General features: G+C 34.7%; 1 pseudogene; it reads left to right on the top strand.

Moving 5' to 3' along the window:
* Nucleotides 1-3,257: 3,257 nt before the first annotated feature.
* Nucleotides 3,258-4,124, top strand: LOC118553113 (large ribosomal subunit protein eL8 pseudogene; annotated as a pseudogene).
* Nucleotides 4,125-21,783: the final 17,659 nt, after the last annotated feature.

The following is a 21,783-nucleotide window of genomic DNA, read 5'->3' as shown; positions in this document are numbered from 1 at the left end:
TCAGGACTTATGATTTAGGTCTCTCCCTGTTATTAACTTTAAGCAATAATTTCAATTTTTATGATTGTATTTCCTTTATTTGTAATCTAATGAGACTAGGCAAGTCCTTTTCATCTGTACAATTCAATGAATTTGAAATTGTATTTTTATGGTTTGGGTATTGTAATTTATTTATATGGTAATTATATATCTGTTGAAAGTATATATGTACACAGAATAAACATATTACATATATACTGTATACTCACTATATATCGAATAAATGTATAAGAACCACATACATTTTATATATATACACAATATATAAAATACATATTGTATATAATATCTGTGTACACATATATATGTGTATATGTGTACACAGACATATGTACATATATAAACATCCAAATATAAAGTAATACATAATTAGTAACTAATAAAAATATTCAGTCAATAAACACTTGCTTCTAGTATTATTGTTAAATTAAAAATTTAGAAGTTTAGACTCAGAGTCATGTGATGTGAAGAAGCAATATATCAAGTCCAAAAAAATAGAAGTGACTCAATTGAGAAAAATGATGGAAATAATAGACAGAGTCCTTAAAATAGTTATCACAAATGTACTCAGTGATTTAAAGGAAATCTTAGGGGCACCTGGGTGGCTCAGGTGGTTAAGCATCTGCCTTCAGCTCAGGTCATGATCTCAGGGTCCTGGAATCGAGCCCCGTATCAGGCTCCCTGCTCAGCCAGGAGTCTGCTCTCCCTCTGCCCCTCTCCCTGCTCGTGCTCTCTCTCTCTTTCTCAAATAAATAAATAAAATATTTTTAAAAAACTAAAGGAAATCTGAAAAATAATGAGGAGAGAAAAGGAAAAAATAAAAGAACTAGATCGACTTTATAGAAATGAAAACTAAAGGGTCTAAAATAAAAAGTCATTGGATGTAATTAACTATAGATTAAATAACAGAGAAGAAAAGATCATTGAACTTAAAGACAGAGCAATAGAGACTATCCAAAACGAAACACAGAGGGAATATAGACTAAAAATAATTAAGACCCTCAGTGTAATTTAGGACAATACAAGCTGTCTAATGTGTATGGAATTAGTATGACATGGATGGGAAAGGGAGGTAAAAACAAACAGGCAGAGACAGAAGAAAACAAAATAAACTGAAGAGAAAATGGCAGAAAACCTTCCAATTTTAAAGAAAATTGTAGACCTATTGATACAAGTAGTTCAATGAACCACAAGGAGTATAAGCACCTAAGAACATCATAAATAAATTGAAAAAAACTAGTATCAAAAATAATATTTTAAAAACAACTAGAGACTCTATATACAGAGAATTATGATAAGAATCCACAGACATACTGTAAGAAATTATACAGTCAGAAGACAAAGAGGAACATTCTAAAGTGCTGGAAAAATAACAAACAAACAGTATACCAAACATTGTTCTTATTTTTTTCCACTGTCACATGTTCTTTGCTTAGCCTCAGGAATATCAATCTATTCTGAGATAGAGCTTTTCTTTATGTAGATTTCACTTTATATCTGTTAGGATGGCAATTTTCAAAAAAACAAAAGCTAATGTGTTAGAGAGGATGTAGAGAAATTGAAACCCTTGTGCACTGTTGTTGGGAATTGATGCAGCTGCTAGGAAAAAACATCATGAAGATTTCTCAAAAAACTAAAAAAAGAACAAATATGTGATTAAGCAATCTCTCAAAAACCCAAAAGAACTGAAATCAGGATATCAAAGAAATATCTGCACCCCCATAGTCATTGCAGCACTACTCACAATAAGAGGTATAGAAACCACCTAAATGTCCTTTGATGGATGAATGGATAAAGAAAATTTGGTATGTGCATACTATGGAACATTATTCAATCTTTAAAAAGAAGGAAATCCTGTCTTATATGCTAATGTGGATGACCCCGGCATGATATAAGAAGTATTTAAAATAGTCAAACTCAGGGCGCCTGGGTGGCTCAGTCAGTTAAGCATCTGCTTTTGGCTCAGGTCATGATCCCAGGGTCCTGGGATTGAGCCCTGTAATGGGTTCCCTGCTCAGCAGGGAGCCTGCTTCTCCCTCTCCCTCTGCCACTCCCCCTGCTTGTGTGCTCTCTCTCTCTCAAATTAAAGAAAGAAAGAAAGAAAGAAAGAAAGAAAGAAAGAAAGAAAGAATAAAATAGTCAAACTCATAGAAACAGAAAATAAAATGGTGGTTGCCATCTCCCCAATGGGCTGGGGAGATGAGGAGATGTTCAATGAGTATAGTGTCAGTTAAGTAGGATAAGTAAGTTCTAGAGATCTGCTGTGTAACATTGTACCTATACTTAACAACACTGTATTGTTCACTTAAAAATTCATTAAGAAGGTAGATCTCAAGTCAGTGTTCTCACCACAATAAGAAAATAAACTAAAACTGAAAAATTTTAATACTTCCTTATTGATTGAATGTAACAATAAAATCCACTATATTGCTATATTTTCTTTATTTTTTTTTAAAGATTTTATTTATTTATTTATTTATTTGACAGAGAGAGACACAGCGAGAGAGGGAACACAAGCAGGGGGAGTGGGAGAGGGAGAAGCAGGCTTCCCGCCGAGCAGGGAGCCTGATGCGGGGCTCGATCCCAGGACTCTGGGATCATGACCTGAGCCGAAGGCAGACGCTTAACGACTGAGCCACCCAGGCGCCCCTATTGCTATATTTTAATGTAAAGAAATATTTTATTTAACATATAACTCTATTCATATCAAAATCATAACAAGATATTACCTCATACCTGTTAGAATGGCTATTATCATAAAGATAAGAAATAATAAATATTAGCAAAAATATGGAGAAAATGGAACGCTTGTACACCGTAGGTGGAAACGTAAATTGGTGCAGCCGCTATGGAAGGCAGTTTGGAGGTTCTTCAAAAAATTGAAAACACCATATGATCCAGCAGTTGCACTTTTGGTGTTTATCCAAAGAAAATGAAAACACTAACTCGAAAAGGTATCTGCACCCCCATGTTCATTGCAGCATTATTTACAATAGCCAAAAAATGGAAGCAACCTAAATGTCTATTTGGTATATAGATATATTATTCATCCTTACAGAAGAAGGAAAGGAAATCTTACCATTTGTGACAACATGAATGGACCTCGAGGGCATTATGCTAAGTGAAATAAGTCAGACAGGGAAAGACAAGTACTGTATGATCTCATTTATAAGTGGAATCCTTGAAAAAAAAAAAAAAGGTGCTCTCTCCTCCAGCAACCCAAGATGCTGAAAGGGAAGAAGGCAAAGGGGAAGAAGGTGACCCTGTCGTGAAGAAGCAGGAGGCCAAGAAGGAGGTCAATCCCCTGTTCGAGAAGAGGCCCAAGAATTTTGGCATCGGACAGGACATCCAGCCCAAAAGGGACCTCACCCACTTTGTCAAATGGCCCCGCTACATCCGGCTGCATTGGCAAAGGGCTATTCTCTATAAACGTCTAAAAGTGCCTCCCGCAATTAACCAGTTCACCCAGGCCTTGGACGGCCAGACAGCTACTCAACTGCTTAAGCTGGCCCACAAGGACAGACCAGAGACAAAGCAGGAGAAGAAGCAGAGATTGTTGGCCTGGGCCGAGAAGAAAGCTGCGGGCAAAGGGGATGTCCCCACTAAGAGACCACCTGTCCTGCGAGTTGGGGTTAACACTGTCACCACCTTGATGGAAAACAAGAAGGCTCAGCTGGTACTGATTGCACATGATGTGGATCCCATTGAGTTGGTGGTTTTTCCTGCCTGCCCTGTGTCGTAAGATGGGGTTCCCTACAGCATTATCAAGGGGAAGGCCAGGCTGGGGCGTCTGGTCCACAGGAAGACCTGCACCACTGTCACCTTCACACAGGTCAACTTGGAAGACAAAGGAGATCTGGCAAAGCTGGTGGAAGCCATCAGGACCAAGTATAATGACAGATACGATGAGATCCGCTGCCACTGCGGAGGCAATGTCCTGGGTCCGAAGTCTGTGGCTTGCATCGCCAAGCTGGAAAAGGCAAAGGCTAAAGAACTGGCCACCAAACTGGGCTGAGTGGACGCTGTTGAATTTTCTGTACATAAAAGTAATAAAACGTTGTCTTTCAGCCAGTGTTCAAAAAAAAGGCTCATTGTTACAGAGACTAGATTGATGGTTGCCAGAGGGGCTGGGTGAGTGGTGGGAAAAATGGGTGAAAGGGGTCAAAGGGTACAAATTTCCAGTTATAAACTTAAAAAATTCATAGTACAACATGGGGACTATAGTTAATAATACTATATTTTATATTTGATAGTTGCTAAGAAGAGTAGATCTTAAAAGTTCTCATCAGGAAAAAAAAATTGTAACAACTATGATGACTCATGTTAACTAGATTTATTGTGGTTATCATTTCACAATATATACAAATATTGAATCATTATGTTGATACTTGAAATTACTATAATGTTATATATCATTTATACCTCAATAAAAAACTATATATAGAGAGGAAGAGAGTGGCAAAGTTTTAGATTTTGAAAATCTCTGTAATATAAGATAGCTGGATTCTCACAATTATTTCTGCATTCAATCTATTTTTTTTTATAATTCAAGTATATGAAGAAAATCTGTTCTTAATATAGACAAGTAATTTGAAAAGTTAAAAGTATTCTAAAAGTATTCCTTTTCAAATAATCGTGGATATTTTTCTTTGATATAATGTCAAAATTTGACAAGTAGTAGCTTCTTAAAGGTTAATTTCAATAAGGAATCTGAAACCATATTAATGTACTTTTTGTAATTTGTTACTTTAAAATTCATTAGTCTATTTTATGCTTTGAATGGATGCTTTTCAGATGGTTTTGTAGCATCCTCCATTGATCATTTAAGGAAATATCAGTCCACAGAGTTATGTAGCTCTTCCAAATATATAAAAAATCATATTCAAAATGAATTGTGTAGTTTACAACATAAGTAGATATAAAATATATAATGAATATTGTCCAAAGACAAGAAAGGGGAAATTAAAGTATATTTTTGTAAGGTTCTATAATTTAAGTATAGTGGTATGATATGTTTTGAAAGTGGACTGTGAGAGAAGTATTGAAAACTTTATCTATAATTATCTTTTTATCGATTTATCCTATCAGGTCTATTGATTATGGCTTTATGTAAAATATATCTATTAGGTTCATAAAAATTCTGATTATTTATCTTTTTTATAAATATCTCCCTCTGTCATTGTAACATTTTCCTCCTTATCTGTGATAATTTTTCCTGTTCTAAATTCTGTGTCTATTAATTACTATGTAATATTAATGTTACTTCTCTAGGTATCTTTTGTATAGTATTTGTATGATATATTTTCTTGGTCCATTTAGATCTAAACAATGATTTCATTTAAAAAGTAGTTTTCCTGTGGAAAACATAGTTTAATCTTTTTATAGTTCATTACAATTTCTGCCTTACACCCTGAGTTTAAACCATTTGTATATAATACACTTATCACCATGATTGAGTTTAAACTGTTCTTTGTTTTCTATTTTTGTTTTTGTTCTTTGCTTCAGTTTTTGCATTCTCTGCCTTTATTTGGATTAATGCTTTTTAGTATTCTATTTTATTCCTACTATTAGTCTAGTAATTATCTCTTTGTTTTTTCTTCTTGCCATTGTTCTAGGGTTCACAAAATGCATATTTTTTAAAGAAACATAAGTTTGTTAATTTCAAAGAAATATAATATAGAGACTAATAATGTCAAAATTTGATTAATAATTAGAAAAGTTATATTTATAAATCATCCCAATTTGTACTACATTAGTTTTTAGAATATTTTGTTAAGATACCTTATATTATTACTTACCCTAGGAAGTTATTGAAGCCTTAAAGTGCATATTTCCACAAATTTCAAATTAGTGTACTGATACTAATTATACATAAATAATTTTATTAATACATAGGCTTATTTTAATAGTTCTACTTCCCATCAAATTATTTTTTTAAATGGCATGTTTTTTCATAGGTCTATTCCAAACAAAATTCATTTTATTCTAAGCAAAATTGTACAAAATTATGCAGTGAATTTCTGACAATTTTATCTGGGGCTGACAATGAGGTAGTAGTTGTAACAAACATCAAAAACTATTTTGGACATGAACTTAAGTGACAGACCAAACTTGTTTGAGTCCAGACCAAAGCTGTGCTCAGATTTGTATAATTGAAAGATATAAGAGGCAGTGATTAGAGACTGAAAGAATAAGAATAAGCGAACCTGAATTAAGCTGGAAGGCAGAGAGTGACATTAGAGCACAGAATTAGAAGGCAGAATGAATGCTAAACAAAGACTTCTCAGCATTGTCAAGGAAGTCACTGAAATATTCTCTCTGTGGGACATTTGTAGAAATAGCTAGCCTTGTACTAATGGAATAACAAAGCATAAAAGCCACAAAAAAAGAACAAAAGGTGCAACTTACCAGAAGATATATGCTCAGTATGTAAAATTCAAGGAAAAATATGGCTCTGACTCCATGCTTTAAAAGGTAGCACATCAATCTGTGAATAAGGAAGAAAGGCAAATAAGTCAGAGAGTATTTCCTCTGAACAGATAAAACAAAGTCACAAGAAAAGAACATCTTTTGCTACTATTTCCATATGGAATACTGTGGAAAGAAACTAGAAAATAGAAAGTTTTTACATTTTATATATTAAGAAGAGGTATACCTCCAGCTACTTAGGTCTTTATTTTTTTAAAGAGGTTCATTTTTATACAGAGCAATGAGATATCACATGTGAAATAGGAGTAAGATATATCTCTTTTTTTAAATGTGGAGAAAACAAAATAAAAAGTAGCAAGATAAGGATTAACAGGGGTGCCCAGGTTGTTCAGTTGGTTAAGTGTCTGACTCTTGATTTCAGCTCGGTCATGATCTCAGGGTCTGAGACTGAGCCCCACAGTGGGCTCTGTGCTGGTCATGCAGCCTGCCTGTGATTCTCTTTCTCCCTTCTCCCTCTGCCCCTCCCTCCTGCTTGTATGTTCTCTCTCTGTCTCAAAAAAAAAAAAAAAAAAGAATTAACAAATTATATAAATGTTGGATTTTTTTATGAATGGACATTATCGTCAGTGACTTTATTCAGTATCTGACAAAGTATTTCACTAATCAAGGCAAATGAAAAGTGAATGCCTACTGACAGCTGATGACCATAGCTGATTTCTAATGTTGAATTCACTGCACATATTATGAAAAATCCCTGGGGTGGAGGATTTTTTGACACAATTTTTAGAAACTGTTTATTTTCCATCACCCTTATTTTCATTTTCTGTGTAAGAGTCTGTGGAAGAATAGCTTAAGACCACTCAGTCATTGTTCCTACCCATTCAGTGGCCTCAGCAACGGGACCTGCAGAGCGGGCTTCAGCGGCAAACTGAGCACTGCTGTCTTCAGTAGGGAACTGCCAGTAGGCCACCTGCATGACTTCAGACCGGTCTGCCACCCCAAAGTTCTTTTTTGATCATGTAGGCTTTTCAGCAGTGGCCTGTCTTACTGTTCAAACTCTTCAGGATCTCTGGAGAAGTTTGGATCAGGCATGACATTCCATGTGTCTTTATGGGAGATGGCGCCACGTACGCATAGCACTTCCTGGGCCAACAGCCACCAGATCAGACCCACTGAGTAAGCTCAATTATTGCATGGGGTGACAAACTCCACATCAAGCAGAGGCGAGTCTGTATTACACAAAGCAATGGTAAGCAGGTTAACAAAAGATGCCTCTATGAAGGGGCTGGTGGTCAGCCCTGGAATCAGTTACCTCCAGAAATTATGGCTCCCAGAGGCTAACTTGATCTGGTTAGTGAAATTTCTAGGAATGAAGCAGCTAGGAGTAGGAGTAGCTCCATGACAGCAGCAGCTTCAGCATAGCTCATGGACCAGTGTTCCTGGAGAACATCGTAGCCAAACCATCGTGAGTTTGCTCCTTGATGAGTCACAGATGGAAAGTACACCAGGTGAGTTATCACACAAAGGGAACTTTGCAACCAATAAGCAGATTATAGAGAATAACTTCCAAAGCTGTGACTCCTGAGCAAGGTTTGATAGGTTCCTATTATTTAGGGTTAGGATGAAAAAGGGGATCCTTGTAGAGGCAGGCATAAGGACACCATGCACCTTAAGGAAATATATATATTTATATATAGAGAGACATGTATATATGTTGTGTTATGTAAATGAGGCTTGTGTTCCTCCTTAGGCAGAGATTTTTGTATTATAATGAGGTAAACGTAGTTGATGGTCATTCTATGGTCCATTTACACAGGTATGAGTAGGGGATTACACTCAAACTGCTATGGGTGGTCTGGGCTGGCTGGAGGTCTTGTCAGGACAGTTGCTATCACTTGAGGGGTGTTTTCACTTTCCATTGGCCTTAGTTAAGAGATAAGCTGGAAAGAAGAGCTTGAGGAAAAATGTGGGAAAAAGGTCATGAGTACAAGCACATGGGCAGTAAAGGTCAGGTCTTGGGTTTTAGCAGGTGACAATATGACCCTGACATCAGCCAGGATTCCCACGGCAACAATGGCATGAGCTGCCAGCAGAAACTTCTCCAAGGTTCTCTTCAGTATTGTAGATGCCAACATTTTTCCTTTTGTTAGATGTACTGCTCCATTTGGAGGTCAAGTTTGGTGCCACCTAAGTGGGTTCCTACTACAAGGAATTTGAGGATGTCCTTTTCCTTCATTTATAGGACATCAAGGGCTCTAGATATTATGAAAGTTTCCCTTTAAGTTACAGTCCTACTGCCCGGAACAGCACTGTATAGACCTCTTTCTGGTTAGCACAGTAAAGCTTGAAACTCTAATTTTGAAAGCCCCTGTATACAAAGTTAAAAGATAAACCACAGATTGGGAATAGATACCTACAATGCACATAACAAAAATATATTGATGTAGAACATAAATAGAACTACTACAAAACAAATAGGAAAAAAAATTATAAAAAAAAGACATATGGGATGCTTTTTTCTGTTTTTTGTTTGTTTGTTTTTTAATACTGCCACATGAAAATGGGGCATCAAAAATGTTTGTGTCAAATGTTAAAATGATTTTTTCTGTCTTTCATCCGGTTTTTATCTGAAAGTTTGGTGGATACTCAAAGGAACAAGTTTTTATATATATATATATATATATATATATATATATATATATATATATATATTATATATAGGGATTTCTATTCTATTCTGATTTTATTCTGTTTCTCCCTTAAGGACAGAAAGGGTTATAGCCCATTGTAATTTATTATATTACATTTGCATTGGCCAGGCACCATTATGTAAAGTATACCCTGATGACCTGGCTCAGGGATGTTAGAACTTAGAAAATATATTGCTGAAAATATAGACAATGATTGAATCAATTTACTTTTCTATTTTCTCTATAACCTTACTTACACATATTGAAATGGATGAATGCATTGATATGGCAATTAGAAACTCATTATAAAATCTTCTGGATAATTTAGTCTTAAAATCTTTTCACTTTTATTTGTGGGTGGGTTCAGAGAAGAAAAGATCTCCATCATTGCTCAAGCAGATAGCTTTCTAATGTTTAACAAAAGGTAAGTAACCCTTTTGTTCTAGATTGTGACCATAGCAGAGTAAAGCATGATTATGGGCAGTCCGTTTAGAGTTCAGGAGCAAGATGAGGGCAGTAGGACATGAATTCTGTTAAAAAAGATACAAGTCCAAAACGGAGTCCTTGTTCACTACAGAAAACCAAGATTTAATTGCTATTTCGACCTATCCCAGGAATGTGACCTTTAAGAGTCAATCTGAAATTTCCTGATCACCATTAGTGAAGTCATCTGTATCATAAAAACCCTGCCATTCCCTTTCCACCCATAAGATGTCTTGGTCCGAAACAATCCTTTCCTTTCTTTTGCAAATAACTCCTTGCCCCCTTTCTTCCTATAAAAATCTTCTGTTTTGTACAGCTCCTCAGAGCATCTCTCTACTTGCTAGATGGGATGCTGCCTGATTCCTAATGGCTTTGGGATAGTTGTAATAGTAGCCAGAACCAGATAAGAGAATTTTCAATGTCCTTTTGAAGCTTTTAGGTGTTAAAAGAACTTAAGGAAAAATGTGGGAAAAAGGTCTTGGCTTGCTGGGGAAGCCTATTTTGCAAAATTGACTCTAGACCCTATTTCTTTCTCTTATGCTGCTGTATTCCATTGAATTTGAATTTGATATTTGGACAAATTTAGTTGGGTATTGGGTGAGTAAGAAGGAGTGAAAAAGACATCACCTTCTCTAAATAATGTTTAGTTTTTCTGACTTTTCCACATTCTTCAGATATGTTTTCCAAAGGTTTTATTCGAAAAGTACCTTTATTTTGCTTTATTTTGCTTTATTTCTATTAAAGGTTTAGTAGTATTATAGAATAATTGAAAATTCAATAACAGCTAAAGGGGAGCAGAATATGTCACCCCAAAATATACCTCTTTGGCATCAGGATTATTTTGAGTTGAATATTTTTTAAGCTGAATATTTTTTTAAAAGGACAGAAACAGGAAAACCTCTGAAAATGACATTTATAATTATAAGAAAAATCTCCATTTGTAAAGGGATCTCCTCTCTACCCCAAAAGAGGATGACTCTAAATCTCTAAAAACTATTAATGGAGAAGGCAATGACTTCAATTTGCATGACAACCTTACCCTTGTTTACTGTGTTATAACCTCCCATACCTAGCTCCAACAGCCTCCACTCCAATATCTTTTGTTTTTAGGGGTGATGGTATTTAAGGTGATAGCTTGGGCCATTTTGGGGAGTTACTCAGTTTTCCTGGATATTTCCCATTTATACAGGAGGTATATATGTTACTAAAGTTCTGTTCTTCTCCTGTTAATCTTCTATCACAGAGGGTGTTTCAGCCAAGAACCTAGAAGGGTAGAGGGAAGATTATTTTTCTTCCCTTACACAGCGCAGAATCAAAAAAAATAGTTAAAAAGAGAAGGAAATCAGCAGCTTTTGTTTCATCAGTAAAGAGATCTTATTTCGAAAATATATATCTGTAATCAGCATTTCTTTAACTTGAAATTCTTAATGAACCTATAAGAATATTGCTACCTCATGATTTAATTGGTGGGAAGATGCACATGGCAAACAAGCTTCCTTTGTTTGCTGTGTCTTTGGTAACATATTAAGAGGAAGTTTTGCATTTTGCATTTGTTTTAAATTTATTTTTCCAGCTATTTTGAATTTTGGTACTGTTGATTATTTTTAAGTAGTCTACAAAAGGATCTATCCTGAGGCACTTATATTTTCTCATTAATGTAGCCATTAGTATTCATCAAATCAGTATTGGAAGATACTCTTAATTGACAAAGATTTTGGTGCAACGCTAATTAGAATTGAAATTTTTAAAAGAAAACTGGGTAATTACAGCTCAACACAAAATGAGAAGTGAATTGAAGTTAAAGGAGTCAAGGAGTTTGATAGTTTTATGCACTAATTCAAGTTACTAGATGGGGAAGAAGCTGCAAACACACAGTTGATAATGACTCTCAGCTTAAAAACTATGCCTAATCACTAAACACACATGAATAAAAAATATTAATAAATAAAAACTAAGAATATCATCATTTCTTATAATCTTTCTTTACTGAAACCATAATATACCTGAAAAGTAGTTTCCTTCTCTTTTTTTTCCCCATGAATGTCTTCCATCCTAAGCAGTTTCTTATCTTCTAGACTTTTTTTTAATTTAACTTTATTATGTTATGATAATCACCATATTCTAGACTTCTAAATTTTATTTAGAGGGAGTAATTAAAACACACACAACATACACAATGAAGTATCAAAATAAAATAAAAATCAACACTAACTTACCTATTCTCACTTAAAAATAAATGTAAAACAAAAACTAACACTAAGCACTTATATTTTCTAAATAATTTGTACAAATTGACTTGTATGATAAATTTTGTAACATCACTATTATAATCTTCATGTTAAAAATGAGGAATCTAAGGAAAAAAGAGGTTGAATATTCGCCCAAGATTACCCAATGAGCAAATGACTCTGTCAAAAACCTATATAATCTGGCTTTAAAAATTGCATTCCAACCACTATGCTATTTTGTTATAACTACTGTACAATATTACTTTTCAACATATAACAACAGTGATTTTTTTGCACATAAATATTGGTAAAAACACCTTTGACATGGATTTCTTATTTTCATTTTAATCAAACATTAACCTTCATAGCACCACAAGGCAAACTGCTGAAACTCTTCAAATTTGTCTTTCATTATTTTCCAGTACAATCAGATATATGTAAAAGCTTACTGACTAAATTGTTTCTATATGTCATTAGGCATTTTTCTATATCATGTTGCTGTGGACTCAAATAAAATAATTGAGTTTCTACATTTTGCTGTCCTTTCTGAGAAAATAAAGAAATAATCTTTCTTTTTCAAGCGGTATGTTTAGGTGGAGTTGTATGTGGAGCTTTATGAATCTTCCATGGTCTAGGTCTCTGCTATGGAAGGGAAGTTTAAAAATCCCTAGAGGATTTGGTCTATTATAACAGATATTCTTCCCCTTTTCCATATAGATGACCTCTTTTTTCTGCTTCCTCTCTTCCTTTCTCTTCCTTCTTCCCTGTTATCTTATTCAGTGTTTTCTCCTACTTTTTCTTTTTCTACTGCCATATCTCTTAACTCCTATGGTAGATATACAGATTCTATTTCAGTTCAAACTATATGCAGAACTATGACAGAAAACACTCAAAGATTTAATTTTGTTCTAAAGTATAATTACTATGCAGGGATATTTTAACTAAAGCTAGTTCTAACGCTAATACCTTTGTATTTGTGAAAGAATTTTGATATGCATTTTCGTATTCATTCCTTATAATACTCTGATAAATAAACACTTTCACTGAAGAAAACTAATAGGTTAAGTGATGGCCCAGGGCCTCAAAGTTAGTTAGTAACTGGACATGAAGAAGAACCTAGCCCCTTAACAGTCTCTCAGCCTCTGATTTCCCTGACACACTGCTCATGGGCACAACAGGTAAGCTGAAAGAGATCAATGGAAAATCAAGTTGCTACCATGTGCCACGTACCGTTGGTGTTAACAAAGAAATATGTGATATTGCCTGCCCTGTAATTAGGAGCCACCAATATTGACATGTACTTCTCAAATAGAGTACAACCCAAGTGAGTGTATGGTATGGTATATAGTAGTCTTCAGGGTCATTTGAAATCCCTGAACCAAATAGTTCCATCAATGGTGCTCTTTAGGCCCTGAAATTAGAGAATTACTATTTTCAAGGTTGAAGACCTTTTAGTCTTTGAGAGGTTCCTATGTCCCTACATGAATTAAAAATACATGTTAAATTTTTTCATAGACAGCTAGGACTTTAGTGTATACAACATAAGATGGACACCTGGTAGATTACAGATGATGGCTCCAGGAAAATGGGGGAAGAAGCACAACATAGAAAGGTTGGGGTGAGGGAGTAGAGTTTATCATACTTTCAGTTAGTGCTGGTTTAGTTGCCAGTCTTATCTCATCTCTGACAGTTTTCATCAAAGAATAACAACATTCCCTTTTAGAGAATCATATAATTCACTTGCTCTCTAACTCACAATCAATATCACATGTTGTTCCAAATTATTTCCCTTTTGAAATTGCCCTATATTCCTACAAGCTGCTTGTTTGAAAGTGTTCTTATTTCAAGGACTGAGCACTTCAATGCCAGGAATTTTGCCTGTTGGGTTTCTCATTCAGGCCTATCTGTGCTCGCAAGTTTTCACATTAATTGACTGATTGATCCCATTATGCATGCATTTAAAGAACACTTACTTTGATCCAGTCTATTACTTAGGGGGGAAAAGGAATAAATACTGTCCTCATCATCACATCAAAATATATTTAGAGAGAGAGAGAGAGATTTTTAAGGTATAGAACTCAATAAAATGTTAAGGTACTGTATCTTCTAAGCCATTTTGTCACCCAGACTGAAAGGCATATGTTTCTTTTGTGATGCTAATTGCTTCCTATAATATCATCTGTCACTGATGCTTTCACCTACTACATCATTAGGCAACTAATTTCAGCTAATCTCATCATATAATTTAATCCTTGATGCGAATGACTGAAACAATCCTGATGTATTAACTGACAAACTAGATATGGTTAGGTTAGTCATAGACTTGCAGAATTTAAACCTAAAGAGCTAAACACATCCTTAGATATCATCTGGAATAACCACATACTACACACAGGGATAATGAGGTTCCAAGTATCTTTCCTAAGATTATTCATTGACAAGAAAAAACTTCTTTCTCAATTACCAATTCTTGGCCATTCAATTCAATTTACAGCTCATAGTAGGTCTTTAAAATCCTAAAAACAAAGACTTTTATGGAGATTTTGGATATCATGATGATTTGGAGGGCGTGCAGGAGGAAAGGAAGATATTTTTGACTAAAACGGTCTTTTTTGTTGTTGTTTTTTTACTAAAACAGTCTTTAAAATCACAACATAAAACTCCTTCTACCCTGTTGCCACTGAATATCAGGAGAAGAGAAATACTGAATTTGTAATGCTTGACAACAAAACATTTTACTGTAGTGTAAATAATATTATGTGTGCAGACTTTTCATTTTAATGTCAGAGACCGTATTTTCTATTTAAGAGAAAATAACCAGTTAAATGCCAATTTGTTAAAATCCTAAAAACAAAGACTTTTATGGAGATTTTGGATATCATGATGATTTGGAGGGCGTGTAGGAGGAAAGGAAGATATTTTTGACTAAAACAGTCTTTTTTGTTTGAAAAACAAAAAATCCAAATGAAATCCAAACTCTGGCTTCTTTAAAGTGACATTCGGTAAAGAAGTATTTGATCAGAGAGAGAAGTACAGACTCTATAAGGAAACCATGCAATCTGAATTTGTAATGCTTGACAACAAAACATTTTACTGTAGTGTAAAAGAGAATTTGCACACAAATATTGGTAAAAACACCTTTGACATGGATTTCTTATTTTCATTTTAATTTGCACACAAATATTGATAAAAACACCTTTGACATGGATTTGGTATGTTAATTTAATTAGTTTCTCCTCTTCTGAGAGACTTTACCTCAGTTAGTTAATTTAATTAGTTTCTCCTCTTCTGAGAGAATTTACCAAGTGCTTAGAACACTGTCCTCATTTGGGTTAGTGGATTGCCCAAATTCTGTACCTCAGTGTTAATGAATTTATTTAATTTGATATGATATCTAAATGCAATTAAAGTTGTGCTTCAGTAGAAGACTCCCCAAACACCTGACTAAAGATTAAACCATTGGATTTCCTGAACCTCACTCTCTGGGGTTAGGAACTCAATAGAATACAGGAAAACAAATCTTTGAGTTTCCTAAATAAAAAAGGAGTTTGGATTTCAATGTAGAATTGGCATTTAACTGGTTATTTTCTCTTAAATAGAAAATATGGTCTCTGACATTAAAATGAAAAGTCTGCACACATAATATTATTTACACTACAGTAAAATGTTTTGTTGTCAAGCATTACAAATTCAGATTGCATGGCTTCCTTATAGAGTCTGTACTTCTCTCTCTGATCAAATACTTCTTTACCGAACGTCACTTTAAAGAAGCCAGCATTTGAATCTTTGTGTATTCTCCTAGCTGCTAAACAAACTTCAGAAGCAAAGCAAGGCAGTGACCTTGAAATGTACCCTTTGCCATAATAAAAGCACGGTTATTTTTTCTGTGGTAGAGAGTTTGCAAGACGTAGTATTTCTCTTTTATATTCAGATCTCAAATCAGAAGCATTTTCTCTGGAAATATCTTTTTAAATGAGTTTAAAAACACTTTTTTGAAAAATAAAAAAGAACCTCTTTAGACTCTTTTAATTTATGCCCAAAGCAGCAAAGGTAAGAGTTCAGCACATAATTAGCTTAAAATATACCCTAGAACATTTCTGACTCATCATGCTTTAATGAGTCTCCATAAAGTAGATGATCTCTGCAAAAATAAAACAGAATACTGATTACAGAGGCCTTGACTCCTACCTGAGTAGAAAACCTGTGAGGTGTATCACTGAAGAAAGTTTAAATGTCACCGAACAGAAATAAAAACAAAATTTGGCAATTTAATTTCCTTGACTTGCCAATATGTAAGAAAGATCTGAATCAAGAAATTAGAAGTAAAAAAAAATGTGGTGCCTATACATAGTCATAGATTTAATGTGGCACACTTGATCCTACGTTTAAATCCCATTGTTAGGTGATGTTTGTATAGTTCCTTAGGTAGAAAATGCAGTAATATGCATTAGCTCATTAGTATATCCATTTCCTATGCAGTATTAAATGCTGGTACTAAGAACTTTGAAAATTTTAGCATATTATGTTTAAAAAAATATTCTTTTATTTCTGGCATATATATGTGTTTGTGTGTGTGTATATGTATACACAACCATCCATGGGAAATATGAAACTCCAGAAATAGAGAATAAAGGAAAGTGATGGGAGGGAGAAAAGTAGACAAAATAAAAATTATCAAAATTATTAATCTTCGGGTTTTTTTTTTTTTTTACTATCCTTGCTTAGCAATCTGAAAAACTATTTTGCCTCAGACATTAGGGGATAGAACCCAGGAGGAGAGTTTCAGGAATGTGGTCTCACAAGCTTGTGTAAAACATCTGTTTGGGACACAGAGGCTGATTCCTCTCCACGGAAAGGGAAAAGTAAAGAAAGACCAAATACATTAATTATAAAGTTGATGGAATTTTTGTTCTCTATTCCTCTGACAGCTGGGGAGGGAGATTTTAAGTAAAAGATATGATTTTAATATTCTCTAACAAGGGTATTAACAAACAAAGGAACATAGAATTTTATTCCCATGTATTGTTTATCTTTGAAGGAAACCTACACTGATAGTTAACAGGACTATGAATATTACAATAGGTATAAGATTAGTATCAGGCCATATCAGCTTAGTATCTAGAAAATAATGTCAACTGATGTAATTACTTTTTTTTCCACCAGTGACAATGTCAAAATCATAGAAACAAAAAGAAATCAGTATATTGAATCCATAATCAAACTTTTATAAAACATTTTGAGTTACTATCTATTGGGGACATTGAAAGATATATAAGGCCCAAGGAGAAAGATACATAAGGCCCAAGTTCACCTGCCAACAAAGGAGTGGCACAATAAAAACAATTATTATAAATTGTAATTAAATTCTATATGATTGCAGAGGAAGAAGTCATTAATTCAGGACAAGTCAAGACTGTCAAAGAATTTACAGAGAAGTAGACATCTGTACTATTTCAATGTTTGAATAGCAGTTTGATTCAAAGTTAGGTGGGAAGGAAATCATTTTAAGCAATTGTGGTAGGATGTATATATCAAGTCTGAGTATGAGGAATAAAGAAGTGGGAAGGGAATGTAGTTGTGGTGAGAAAATAGAATACAGAATTTATTTAAAACAGTGGCAGGTGGTTGAATGATTTTGTAAACAATGGCCAACTGAGAATGGAAGACAAGCAACTGGGAAGTTGGTGTGCTTCTCTTTTCTCTTAGCAGCGTGAATGATGGGATGCTGTTGGGAATTCAAATGGAAGAAAAGACTGCAAGTCAGGGCCAATGTTCTCATGAGATGTATGACATTGAGAGGTGGCATGGGGAATAGCCAGACGATATCTGCAAAAATAAGAGTTTTTTTTCCCCAAAATTTCTATGATCTGTAAGTAGTGGTAGGAGTGAGGGTAATTCTGGTCTATCTTCTCTCACCTCCTGTATTTAAACATCCTCCATGTGAGGATTATATGGAAAGTAATGGAAAATTCTGTAGAGACCTAGGAGGTCTCTTAGCAAGGAGTATGGGCAATAGTTGGCCCAATGCAATGGTTCAGGAGAAATTAGTAGCAGTAGAGTGAAGCATAATGGGGTTCTGAAGGACATTTAGAGCATGATAGAAGATATAAGACAGAGAGACTTAAAATTGGCTTGTTGACAGAGTTTGACCATGAGGTTATAACTAGATTTTCCCGACTTCATGTTTTGAGATAAACTTTTTTTTTAAAAAAAGATTTTATTTATTTATTTGAGAGAGAGGGCGAGAGATGAGCAGAGGGAGCAGCAGAGGGAGAAGGAGAAACAGACTCCCTACTGAGCAGGGAGCCCAATGTGGGGCTCAATCCCAGGACCCTGAGATCATGACCTGAGCCAAAGGCAGACACTTAACTGACTGAGCCACCCAGGCACCCCGAGATAAACTTTTAAAAATAAGGTTGCTTTATGTTTACAGAAGCTATAAGATCCTGAGCACCAAAAGAGCATGATAATTGTGATAAGATTTTAAACTAAAGCATCAATTTATTATCCTCTCTGCCTCTTTGCTACCCAGGTGAGGTCCAGTATTTTCCTCTTTGAAATTTGTTCTGATTTCCCTAGCCTACATCAGCATCCCATTGTCAAAACTCCTGCTGTCCAATTTGTATGCATTATCTTACACCATCCTCTAATAAGTATGGAGATGGCATCTTCAGAGCTGTATTATATGTTTTTATTTGCCAGATTAAAGCACTGCTTACTAGGTAAGAGCTATTCAGTAAAGGTTTGCCTCATCCAGTGTTGCAATGGCCTTGGGATAACTAGCTAATGACTGAGGGGTTGTAGGTTATGTAAGAGCCTTATAGTGTATTTCTTCTTCTGAGAATATCTATCCTTAACCCAAAAATGTTTTGCAAAGCCAGTTAATTCTTCTTTTTTAATACAAAAAAAATAGCATATATTCCATATATATACAAGAAAATAAGCTGGTAAGTCTAAATGGTTTGGTCAATTTTCTAAATTATTTGAAAACCTAAATGAACTGTACAGCTTCCAGTACAATTGCAATAAAAATAGCAGAAGAATAATTAATCTTTGCTTAGTTTTATTGAACGTTAACAAAAGAAGAAAGGATGGTACATGAAATGGAAGTGGCTAGAAAAAAAAAAAAAAGCTCTATTTTTGTGGACACACATGGAAGCATACACATTGATTAAAATGAGAAGTTTCCTGGGGCCCCTGGGTGGCACAGTCAGTCAAGCATCCAACTCTTAGTTTTGGCTCAGGTCATTACCTCAGGGTCTTGATCTCAGGGTTGTGGGATTGAGCCCCATGTTGGGCTCCGCTCTCAGTGCAGAGTCTGCTAAAGTTTTTCTCTCTCTCCCTCTCTCTCTGCCTCTTCTCATGCTCACTTGCTCTCTCTCTCTCTCTCTTTCTCAAATAAATAAATAAATAAATCTTTTTTTAAAAAAAAAATGATGAGTTTCCTAAAGGACAAGGAAACCAGACAAGATTCATGACCTGATGACATAGCAGGGGAATTAGATTTAATATAATAAATGCATATTGAGCTCTACTATGTACTAGATATTCTTTTAATCACTGGGATACATTAGAGAACAAGACAGAAGAAATCCCAACTTTTACAAACTTTATATTTTAGTGTGATTAAATATATTCATACAAATGTATAATTACAGATTTATGAAAATTAAATTCGACTAAATATTCTGTAATATATGTATATAGATGCATGTTTATATACATCTATATTAAAGTCCACAGTATATATTAATTTGGATTACCTGGGTAATCAAAATTCCAATGTGATTTTTTTCTAATCACTTTGTGCTGGCATTAATTCTTCACTTTCAGGACTTAAAAATGTTGAGAGTTTGCAAATTATATTACTGCTGTGGATATTATTAGCTGTGGGTATCACAGAAAGGAAACTATTTAATTAACTTGTGAATAAATTGATAGGTCCACAGAGTATTATCCCCCCTAACTATTTTGGGATCTGTCCTTGTCCTTCATTGTTCTTGAAACTTGCAGTTGAAAATATAGTCATTGTCTCTTTATAAAACCATACATAGGATTGCTTACTAGAGAATTGTCATTATCATAAATGAAAACATGTGTGTTGTGGAAAAAGAGCAAATGATTGTAAAAAACCCTTGCATTAATCCACAAACATTTAGATTCATTATGGTGCTTTTGGTGCTCAAGTTTGTTACATTTAATAAAGCCCATAAATTTGAGAAGAGGTAACTATGAAACCTCAAAACAACAACTTAACACATTTTAATCTGGCTTTTAGATGGATGAGTTAATAAAATATTCAATTATTTGAATCATTTCCTTACTGCTTTTTAAAACTCTATACCAATTATTTATCCAATTCTGGGAGTTAACTTTGGTGTTGTTAATATTCAGAGACATTTCTGTCGGGTGGAAGTTTTATATCTCGAAGTTTGAATGGGCTATTTGTCAATCGCACATTTCTACGTGCCAGAATGCAGGACTCCTTGACAAAATGTGCCCCGTGTTTCCTCTTTTCTGGCAAGAGACAGCCCCCACACTCAAGTATACTGCCCCAAATTGTCCTATGTATACTAGACATCGCTTTATAATTCGCCTGTAATGATTTTTATTTTTATTTTAAAGATTTTATTTATTTATTTGAGAGAGAGAATGAGATAGAGAGAGAGAGAGCATGGGGGGGAGGGTCAGAGGGAGAAGCAGACTCCCTGCTGAGCAGGGAGCCTGATGTGGGACTCGATCCCGGGACTCCAGGATCATGACCTGAGCCGAAGGCAATCGCTTAACCAACTGAGCCACCCAGGCGCCCCTGTAATGATTTTTAAATATAGCCAAAAATTATTTGATATTTTTGTCATAGAGAGAGTACCCGCATACTCTCTCCTTAAATAGTAGTGGGCTTGTGACTACTTTAACCAGTAAGTGTAGCAGAAGAGATTCTATGTATCTTTTGAGGTTGGGTTATAAAACCAAGTAGTTTCCAATATTGTTTGCAAAAGCACTTGCTGTAGGAACTCTGAGCTTTTATGTGAGAGTCTGACTAAAAATTGATAGCAATATAATTTTTTTATTCCATAAGATTCTAATGTTATCCTAGTAAAAAGTAGATTTCCAGCCATCCTTACCAAGATGCCATACTTGTTAGTGAAGCGGACTCAGACACTTTGCCAACTGAACAACAACACTGACCTCCATCAATGCTACATGGATCACATGAATTATCCATTTCAGCTTTCTCTGAATTCCTGATGTACAAGAAGATGTGATTTAATAAGATAATTGCTGTTTTAAACCACTGTTTGGAGTCGTTTCTTATGCAGCATTAGATAACTGAAATCTTTCCCATCAAACCTTCCTTGATTTGTGATCCATTTAGTTAGCTCTCACCTCTTTAGTTAGAAGAATGTTATTTGCATACCCATATCATAAAACACATAATCAAATATTAATTATTGGTGATCCAATTTTAATATTTCCCATCCTTCAAGATCATCTATATTTAAAAATGAGTAAATACCTGTAGCCTAGTTACGTACTTCTAATGAACATAGTATAGCCATCAGAATTGGAGAAGTGGAGAAAGGTTTGAGGCAGAACATTCTAGTGAATCCTTAAAAAGACTAATAAATGAATTTGTCTAAACTTGTATATATCTAGGATTAAATTTTTAACTGAATTCAAAGAACATTTATTCCATTTCCTTCATGAACATATTTTCTATAATAACTGGAATTTCTTTCCAAAGTAAAATAATAAATTTTGAGTAAATGATTAACGTCTGGGCTGCTGGGGCTGATAAAGACCTTTCTAGAATGATCTTAGACTCCCATAACACTGCTTCCTTGGAAACAGCAGAGCTCAAATAAATGAGAATGTTGTATCAGCCTCATGCATCAAGCAAAACTACACCTGCA

This window comes from Halichoerus grypus, chromosome 7 (assembly GCF_964656455.1).
Source record: "Halichoerus grypus chromosome 7, mHalGry1.hap1.1, whole genome shotgun sequence".
Lineage (NCBI taxonomy): Eukaryota > Metazoa > Chordata > Mammalia > Carnivora > Phocidae > Halichoerus > Halichoerus grypus.
Note: the sequence above shows the minus strand (reverse complement) of the source record. Positions and strands in the feature narration are given on the sequence as shown.